This window comes from Ambystoma mexicanum, chromosome 2p (assembly GCF_040938575.1).
Source record: "Ambystoma mexicanum isolate Mex_15411 chromosome 2p, UKY_AmexF1_1, whole genome shotgun sequence".
Classification (NCBI taxonomy): domain Eukaryota; kingdom Metazoa; phylum Chordata; class Amphibia; order Caudata; family Ambystomatidae; genus Ambystoma; species Ambystoma mexicanum.
Window position 1 is genome coordinate 464,898,017 of NC_090923.1, and position 9,959 is coordinate 464,907,975.

The following is a 9,959-nucleotide window of genomic DNA, read 5'->3' on the forward strand; positions in this document are numbered from 1 at the left end:
TTCAAATTCACTAATTCTGTAGCCCCATATGGCTAACTTATCACTCACTTCCATCAACGATTCTTTAACCATATATGATTTCAAGTGTAGAATTACCAAGTCTAACCTTTTTTCGTTAACAAATTCTACAATTGAAATATCATCTGATTAGATGTAGTGCAGCCCCGGGATCTGTCTAAACAGAATCATGACATTTTCTCTTTTCAATAAGTCCCTCTTTGAACCTTTCAAAGTTTTTTCAAGTTTTACTTTGTGTCCTTTAGCTGGAGTCTTTAGCTTTTTCTCACGCTCCAAGATCTTCCTATTTGGTGTAGTTTTCCTACTTTTTGACCATTTTTCCTCTTCGATCTCTTCTTTATTTTCATTCTGGTTCTTTTTACCCCCAGAATCCTTTGTACAAACTTTCCTTTTATTTTCCAATGTTCTGAAGGTCTCAACGGTCTTCCTTTCTTTACTTCCTGTTCGGCGTTTGTGAGCCTCTTGAGGGACCTTGGTCATCTTTTTTGCATCATTGACGTGCTTCTTGTTGTTAATCCAGGGTGATTTTCCTCTTTTTTTATCTGATGGCAGCTCTCGCACCTGCTTTTTGATTTCTTGCCTGTCCGATGGACTAATGCTATCCCATTCGTCCTCCTCCTTATTTTTTTCAATAATTTCAATGAGGTCACTCAGGCAGGCATTGGAATCAACGTCCAAGGCATCTTCATCATCTATGTCGTCCTTTGTTGTATTAGGATCTTCTAGAAAAATTATATTGGGGTACTTCCGATTTGCATTTCTCTCCTCTATCTTTTTGCACATTGTGTCGACTCCCATCTAGGTGGTGTCTTATATTTCTTAGAAAGGATCTTGATCCATTAGCTCTCTGTTTTGTTACTTGAATTTTAGATTTTGTTTTCCTCTTCTTGTCCTTTTGATGCGAGAGACAATCTTTTACTCCTTCTGATAAGGTATTTCCTGCTGTATTAGCACCCACGAAAATCGAAAAGTTTAACTTGGAAGTGGCCTCCGAGATTTTTGATAATGGGGATCCTCTTTTATCTGGCTCCTTTGTCATTCTTTTAAGATCTTTGTCTGTCTGTGGAATAGAACTACCTTTACCCAATCTCAGCGGGACCCCATCTGGTCTCCCCTCAGTCTTGCTATGACAAATCCGATCTTCAATTTAATCTTTCACCATAGCTGCCTGAGAGGCATTTTCTCGACCTGTACTCGCGGCTTTAGCTGAGGTGCTGCGATGCTCTTCAGTTTTGTAGACATTCCTCATCCATTACAGTCCTCCATCACTGCCTACATTAGGAGTGACTTGTCATTGGATGATTTTCTTGCCAAATTGCTTAGTCGATTTTGCCATAGGCTTGCTAATTCTGATTCCTTGTCAATTCTTTTCTCCATTCTTTTCATAAAGCAGTCCACTTCAGTTATCTGCTCCTTTGTCTTAACATTTATCATGTACAACTCTTGTAAAGACTCATTGATGTTCTCGTATAGCTTAAGGAAAGGTGTGATTGCAATAGTCAAAGCCTCCATGAACATGCTTTGAGTATGAGCAAGATCATCCATTCTCTCCTTTCTATAACTTCCACTTATTTTTTGTAATGTCTCCTCATCCATCTTTACTTCAGTCAATCCTTGAGCAACTGAAGGAGTACCTAAGTTTGGAGGCGGTCAGGTTTTGGGCCACTTTAGCCTCCCCCTTTCCCTCTGCAATATGTACCAGTGCAGTAGCGTCCATGTCGAGTGCTGCTAACCTATCTTTGATAAAAGATAGGCTTTTTCTTTTTTCACTGGCAATTTTCCCTGTCAGGGCTGAAATATCCTGCATATGTTTATCCGCCAGCCTTGAGTTACTTAGGTCTTTTTTTAATGGACCATAGTTCACGTCTCGGGGCGTATTCCCCATCCCATTTGAGGGTAACTCAATTTCATTAGGGTCCAAAGGTCCTTCACGTGCTCGGATCTCCCAACTTATTTCTTTAGCCATAGCCTTTTCAGAGACTTCCGTTTCTGTTTGCTTTCTGGTTTCACATTATATGCTAATAGGGATTCCAAATGTTTACCTTTAGCCCCTTCATTTCCAAATTGAACCTTCGAGAATGGGCTCTCAGGTTTGGTATCTCCCCCACTCTTTCTCATTTGAAGTGGGCCTAGGTGAACCTTCGTTGAATACTTCCCAAACACAATCAGCATCCCAAATTACACTATCTGTGTCACTGATGTCATCACCTCCGTCTTCCTGAGGGTGTTCCCTTTTAGATTGTATGTTGACTGGTGAGGGACTCGCCTTTGGGGATGGAATAGAGATCCTTTCAGGGCTCTGGTCTACAATAGCTTGCTCCACGTTGTCTATACAGACAAGGGGCTTTATCACTTTAGCATATTTTGCAGGTACCTCAGGGACAGTTTATATAATCATTTCTAATAAGGTCTAAAGGGGTGGCTGGGGGTAGTCATCACCCTGAATTGAGTTATTAACAGAAGCAGTCATGGTATCTCCCATACCAGCCCCGTTAATCTCCTCAATTGCGTTTAACACTACAGCCTCCCTCTCAGTCATTTCATCCGACATCATATTGGAAGATGAAGTGATTTTGAGATTGCTCTTTTGTGGTGGATGATATTACAGGTGTACCATTTTCTGTCCAGATAAGGACTGCATGACTGCTTTGCGCTTTGAAACACAATTTACAAAAGAAATAAATACATACATAAAAATTCTCACTAGAACCAGCTATTACTTTTTTTGAGGCGAAGGTTACTCTGGTCTTCATCTCAGGCGCAGAGGGGTTTCTTTTTACATCCTACAAGGTGTGGGCATCGCTAGAAGGATTCTTTTGGAGAAAGCTCCTAAAACTGCAGAATTTGGTAGTGATTTCAGTTATTAGATGCGAGCTCGGCCCCATCTCATTGTATGCGAAAACGGTTTGGAAGTCATTATCTCTATTTGGCAAATTCCCATTGGTGCCTCCTGCACTCCCATTTGAAATTCTTGGGCAAGAGTTGGGGAGGGTGGAGTCTGGCATTCTGGGACAATGGGATGACCATTGTAGAGCTCTGCGGAGAGCTCCTACTGACTAATCCTGACAAAGTAAAAAGGAACATCTGGGCACAAGATTCGATAAAAACCCTTAAGGATAGAAACATCCATTGGTTGCAATCGGCACTGAGCAAGGAAGCCAAGGCATATGGCACAAGGCCGCGATACGCAAAACTCTTCCCGTCCCCGTGGTATAGAACTCCGTTTATGAGACTGAGATTCAACGTGCTCCCCACTAATGAAATCAAGATGCTGTATGGTAAATCAAATATGGACAAGTGTAGATTTTGTAGATCTAAAGTCCAAGTGGAAACACTGTGGCATGTTTTGATATGCTGCAGGGGGCTGACTGAAATTAGAACAAAGTACCTGGGTGATTGCATAAAAAAAAGACAATGCAAGGAGACCGAATTGTTTCTGGATACGATTCATAGGTGGTGCAAAACTTTACAATGATTTTTGCTTCGATGTAGTTCTTGAAAGAAGTGTTTCATATGTAAAATTGGGGAGGTTCCAGATCGTAGAACTTGTTTTTCTTTTTAATTGCTTTTCTCCTATGTTTGTGGGGAGAGAGTGGTGGGGACTTTATGTCGGATGGAAGAAATTGTGAGGGAGTTATCCTTCAAAGTTTTAAAGGAGTTGATAAAAGTTTATAATAAACTATGTAATCTAATAATAACAAATAAAAAAAATAAAAGCTCTATGATGGTAGAGAATTAGCAATTTACTCCTGACAAGATATAGAGGAAATTGTATGAGATAGACTCGATCCTGAACCGTGAACACCTGGTCTGTTATAAAATATGTCTGACCATTTCACTTTGGTGGTCATTGTTGGTTGAGCCTAGTGACCATTTGGTTATCTCAGTTATGAATTTTGTAAAAAGTATTTCCCTAGATTTAGAGTTTATGTGAATGTTCTTTTGTCTATGAATTGTTGGTATTCGTTTATTTATTGTGATGATCCTCTTTTTTTAACAATAACTACTGTCTTTGTGTGTGTGTGTGTGTGTGTGTGTGTGTGTGTGTGTGTGTGTGTGTGTGTGTGTGTGTGTGTGTGTGTGTAAAGTTTTAATTCTGGAAGTAATTTTCACAATAAAATAAAATGTATTTTTTAAAAACTGCCATTTGGTTACTCCCATGGCTAGATCAAGTAGCGCCACCTGAGCAACAGCAGAAGCCACAAGCCTAGCAGCAGGAGAAAACATGTAGAAAATTGCTATGTTTTCATCTACTTGCCAACCGGAGAACCATCTCCGGTTCCGGAAGCACCTCAAAACCTTCCTCTTTGCTTCTGCTTTCCCTCTCCCTCTCCCCTGCTGAACTGCTAATTAATTTTCACTGAAACTGCACTGATCCTGCAACTGGACCACTCTAAACGGCCTCGGTCCTGGGCCCTACCACTCTCCACTTGCACTGATGCCCTGGAACCCCTTTGCACTGCGGGACTGTCTCTGTATCCCTACAGCCACCCCCTCCCCCAGCACTTGTTCTGCACTTACCTCACACTTGCCACCAGCTGGTCCTATTTATTTATTTATTACGTACGCCACTTACCTTGTACTGCACTTTTCCCCCTCCCCTTCCCCCTGCACTTTTTCCCACTCCCCTACCCCTGCACTTGCGCGATCTGAATGACACCTGGCCTAGTAGGATCGTTGTCTGTCTCCCCTTGTCCCCCCCTCCCTGCCTCGTCGCGCCTTGAAACACTTGTGTATAGGCGCGTTACAAATACCATATCATATCATATCATATCAATTGTGGGGGTACCTTTCTGTGCTTACTGCAACCAAAACTCGACCCCACTGAGTGTTTGCGTAGGAAACATGGTCCCATGAAAAGAGGTGTGAAGCAAGAAAGCAATGGCCCACTATCACTAGAGCAGATCCAAGCAGGGTGAAGCACTATAGCAGGATAATGGGCTGCCCGCAAGTTATAGAACAGATGAAGGACATCCATTGGCACGCTCAATGGTCTCAAACAATAATGGACCCTTAACGATATGTCTAATGCTGTGAGCATATTGTCATGAAAGACATTAAACGCATTTGCACAGTGTCTTTTTGTTTCCTCACTAGTGGTCTAATTCACAGAGGATGTTCCAATGGAGTTTTGCTATTATAAAAAGCTTCTGTGAATTAGGCCCTATACATATTGGTTCCCACTAAAGATGTTTTGTTTGTTTATCTTTTTTTGGATACGTTCTGCTCTGTTCTCTGTAGAATTCCCAAATATATTGAAGACTATGGTTTCAGGGAGGCAACTTTCCATTGATTAGAAGATATCTCTATGTGGAAGATGGAGGCAATCTACATTTCCTATGTTGCTTAAATCCACGTATTATAGATTATGTGGGATTGTATCGTTCTCAGCTACATGTGTAAGCATTCTGATTGGCAGAAAGGTCATCAATAAAGGAATCCATGTGCTAATTTCTCTCACTGACCACTACATAATAAAAACCATAGAGTTTGAGTCAAATACATGAGGACGCTTGTCCTTTATGCTTTAATGTGATATTTATGAATAGCAGTGGACAGAAAACGTTTTTTTGAAGCATGAAGTAAGTAAAAGACTTGTATCATCATCGAGCCACACTGAAACTCGAGATGGCCTTACAGACTGGCCAATGGGAATCAGAAGACAGCAGAATGGACCCATGATGGATTGGGAATACTTCACAGAACGCCGCCACACTCTGCTTCTCAAGAGACGTGTCAGCCTTAATGGGGTGAGGACATCCGCCCCCTCCCCGCTCCCCAGCTAAACCTAAGGTTTAACACTCAGGAATACAGTGCGTCATTTAAAATGCTACATGTGACGGGGCCTTGCATGCACGGCAGTGCACAACTCCCCGCATCAAACCCTCATCAGCGCCATTACCGAGTGGGCTCGAGAGAGAGCGGCGGAAAAGGCGCTGTGTGAAGAGAAGTGGAAAATTAAAGCCGCAGCAGCCGAAGAAAGGGCTTAATTTACTGGCATGTACAGTATGCAAATGAGATTACTCTCAGCTTAACGGCATCATTTATGCCCATAATAACGGCATCATCATTACAGAGCTCAAATTAAATTACACCATAATTAGCATATCAAAGTGATTGGTTAAACTTTAAAACAAATACCCAATTTTGCTAATGAACAGCTGTAATTGGCCTGTACACTTCAATGAAAAGTCCCTAAACAAATATGTGGTTTAGAGCACAGAAAGATTTTACAAGCAGACAGGTCTGTGGCAGGGGTGAATTGCCTACCAGGGTGACATCGACGGCTCCGGTAACAGTAATCGGTGCTCATTATTTTCAACCAATAAAATGTTTCATCTCAACCAGAGCTGTCCCAGACACTGAGGTTCACGTGTCTGCAACTGATGCTGCCAGAGCCCGCCCCCCCCATCCCTCCCCCCCGCCCGAACTTTTGACGGTGTCACAGGAGTGCCCTTCAAGCAGAGGAGGCTCTCGGCAACGTGCCATTGCGGGGCCGCAGCCCGTGTGCCTGCTTAAAAGACCTCTGCGCTGAGAGGGCCGCATGCACGACGACTGATGTCTTCCCGGGTTCTCCTTTCATGAAATAAAAAGTGAGACCCCATTAGCGCTACACCACACGACCTGTGGAAGGGATGACAAGATATCACACTCTGGGAGCCTGGGATCCCACCGCCTGCGGCCTAATCATATCAACACGGTGGGTCCGGGACTTGCATGGGTCGTCGGGCGGCTCCATGCGGTGCCTCGCGCGGAAAGCTGTGTGAGGGGGGAGGGGGGTGACAGTGGACGGAATCACATCTGTCCAGAGCAAGCACCGTTCTGCCTTCTCTTGGCTGGGCCAGCACTCACTGAGTGCTTAACAAGCCCAGCCAGAGCCATACACGGACATTCCCTTCCAGTGAAAGTTCGCGAAGCGTCCGTGCGAATGCAAACACATATGGCGTCTATATGAAGGAAACGCACAGTGGCAAGCATATCAAGATTTGTCGCTAATATTTATAGTGACTTTTCATAGGGTGTCTGGCTGGTGTTAATAAAAGAAAGGAGCAAGGAATGCTCTTCTCAAAACAGGAGCTAGAGGTGAAGACTGCGCGCGCGTTGGAAAAAAGGCAAGCTTGGATTTGAAAGAAAGCTGCCTTTCGTTTTATTCATGGAGGAATGCATTAAAGCCGGGGATCTGAAGTAGTATGCAAATGAGGCGCCTTTCAAGGTAGAGCCGGGCACGTTCAGCCCATCAACTAATGATGCCTCTCATTATACGCGGGGAGGTGTGATAATGAGGCCACTGGCATCCGCCGGTCTATATCCTGAGATAAGGCCCGGCCTGCGAAGTGTGCATGTCAGCAGGACTCTTTACACCAGACGGATTCCCGGCGCCCGGCAGCTGTTAGCGACTCATGTAGGCTCTGGTGAAAATGTAAGTGCCATGTGCCTCCTTGGGGTTCGCTGTGGGCACCAAATGCCTACACATGCCTCCGAGTGAAGTCTGAGGCACTACCCCGAACAGTTTCACACAATCCGCATTAAACTAACACAATTCCACAAGAACGTGCGGGCTTCATAGAAAAGCAAAACAGGGTTATGACTTTGAAATGTAAAATAAAATAACCGTCTAAATGCATTTTTAAAAGATGCATTGAGGCTAAAGGTAAAATGTTGAGCCTAAGAGAGTTCACACACATGTGACACTTGCCACGCCACAAGCCTGTGATGCCCTGATGCGATTAGGTGCTGACAGTGAGTGTGCTTGTGCGCGCGCGTGCCTGCGTGTGTTTTGAACCTGCCACCCCTCCCCTCAAAATAACTGCTGCGAGTTCAGGCTCGGTGCACTCGGGAGGAGGGCTGCCTACGGTACACTCTTTGCACAGACAGGCATACTAGCATTCCGCAGTCTGATCACACACGACACACACACCCTAAACCCAGCGCAAGAAAACTGCCCTGCGCAGGTGGCACCCCGCTGAGCGAGCACTTTCAGCGGGGAAAGAAGTGGCCACAGAAGTGAACAGGCTGTGAGGTCGCCGAACCCGTAAGCACGCACTCCCAAGAGAGAGAGCCGAGGACAATAGTAATGTAGAAAGGTATTACTAGTGCGAGGGACACGCCTTCCTGCATGCAAACCCGTTACCAAAAGAACACGTTAAGATACAAGTGTGTTAAAGGCAGGGGGGCGGGCGGGCGGGGGGGTCTGGCCGTGTCAGCTGGACCGACCACAAACGCCGCTGCCCAAGTTGCAGACCGCCAGAACTCGGCTCCTTGAAGGCTGTGCAGAGCCTCCTCTCTCCCCTCCAAGACTCGCTGGGTGACTTTTTTTTTCTCCTTCTAGGTCAAGCCAGTCGTGCACTCGGAAGACACCCCTCCAAAAATAACTCGTCCCTCCCCCGGAGCAGAGAGTTTAACAACCTACCTTTGTTCTGGGCTCGCGAATAATAACTGGCAAGCCTCTGGAGGGACCATGAAGGCTTTGGAGCAGCCAAGAGGAGCTCGGGCAGAGCACGAGGAGAAAGCAAGCAGAGGCTGCAAGGGAACTGCGCTGACAATTGGTAGCAGCGAGCGAGCGCGCCTGCCAGCACTGTTTACACTAGAGTGAGTACACCTCCAGCCGATCAACAGCCTCACAACTACACAGCTCGGAGCACCCCAAGGGATCCAGGCTGCCGAAGCAGAGGTGTGCATACAGCACCGAGGCTGGACTGCCTTCCAGTGCCCACCGCCCCGACGCATGCCCCCGTCTGTGGTTGACAAAGGTCCGGGGCTTAGTCTTACCTTAGTGTTTGTTCACAGCGAGCATAACTCATGAAAGGCCATTGCAAAGTTAGGTCTCGAGGAAGTAATCCTCAGTTCTCAAAAGAACTGAAAAAAAACCACTGTGTACCCCTTTACATTTCCAAGCATACGCGCCTGGGCGCGGGCAGCGTGGCACGCACCCGGGTGACATCGAGCGAGGGCTGCGTGTCAGCCGGGATTTATTTGACACTCACTTTCCGGGCAGCCTTTTGTGGCGTTGGGCCGCTCGTTCCTTATTGTCTGAGAGGCAGCGAGAGGCACTTCTCCCCGAGGGGGCCCCTCAGCGCCTGGCTCGGCCGCTCTGACAGGGAGGTAACCATATTAGGATGTGCGTGGTAAAGTAAACAATAACATGCCTGCACTCAACTCGGGTTTTTTTTTCTTCAGATAATGGTGTCAGCCCTGATTTTTTTTTTTAGCCTTCCCCACTAGTTGTATTTTCTCGCAGAAAGAAAGGGTTGTTTATAGCGAAGACGACAGAAAAAAACAAGTGGCCCTCAAACCTTTTTTGGTGAAATCCTTCTTATAGTGTTTTGTGTGACAGAGAAAGACGGGTTTAGATTTTCAAAAGGAAAGTGCCCAATCGCATTAATCACAAGTTCACAAAGTACAACTTTTGTTTCAACGCATTAATAAATATTAAAATATTTGTGCGCAAAACGTAAGACACTACGCTTGCGTGCGCTTACCTCGGTGAGCAGACATTTTACAACTTCAAATTCATGCAAGTGGTCAGCCTTGTCATACTTTCGCAACTTTGGAGTCACCGCGTTGGAATGCGAACTCTCAAATGAATGCGCGATTTTGGGAGCTATCTTACACGCGGGCCGAGCTTTCGGGCAGCATCTGCTGAGAAAACTAGCGAGGACTCACTTGGAAAAAAAAGCCAACAAATAACACATTTCGCAGTATACCAACAAAAACCGCGACCTGAGCAATGCTCGTGCAGCCCCAGTGTGGGTGTGTTTTGTGTGAGGAAGCCCTGCTCGGAAATAGTGGGAGTTCTGTGTGATCACTCCCTGGGGACGGTGCACGGAGACGTGTGCAGGCAACTGCCCACGAAATACCGCAGGGCGCTGACATGCGGAGCCGCAAGCAAGGCAGCCGCAGCAGCGAAGGCTAGCGAGCTGCCAGCACTCGGCGCACCGCCT

At 45.8% G+C, this 9,959-nt stretch overlaps 1 protein-coding gene across 9 annotated transcripts in view; it reads right to left on the reverse strand.

Moving 5' to 3' along the window:
* FOXP1 (forkhead box P1) overlaps window positions 1–9,643 on the reverse strand; it is a 1,926,958-nt gene extending 1,917,315 nt beyond the window's left edge. For 2 of the 9 annotated variants that reach the window (XM_069643831.1, XM_069643823.1), the window contains exon 1: window positions 8,429–8,524. The gene's annotated coding sequence lies outside the window, so the exon portion shown is untranslated. Of the gene's footprint in view, window positions 1–8,428; window positions 8,532–9,497 lie in introns of those variants that run through there. The other 7 variants (XM_069643832.1, XM_069643829.1, XM_069643824.1 and 4 more) reach the window with 6 other exon arrangements.
* Window positions 9,644–9,959: the final 316 nt, after the last annotated feature.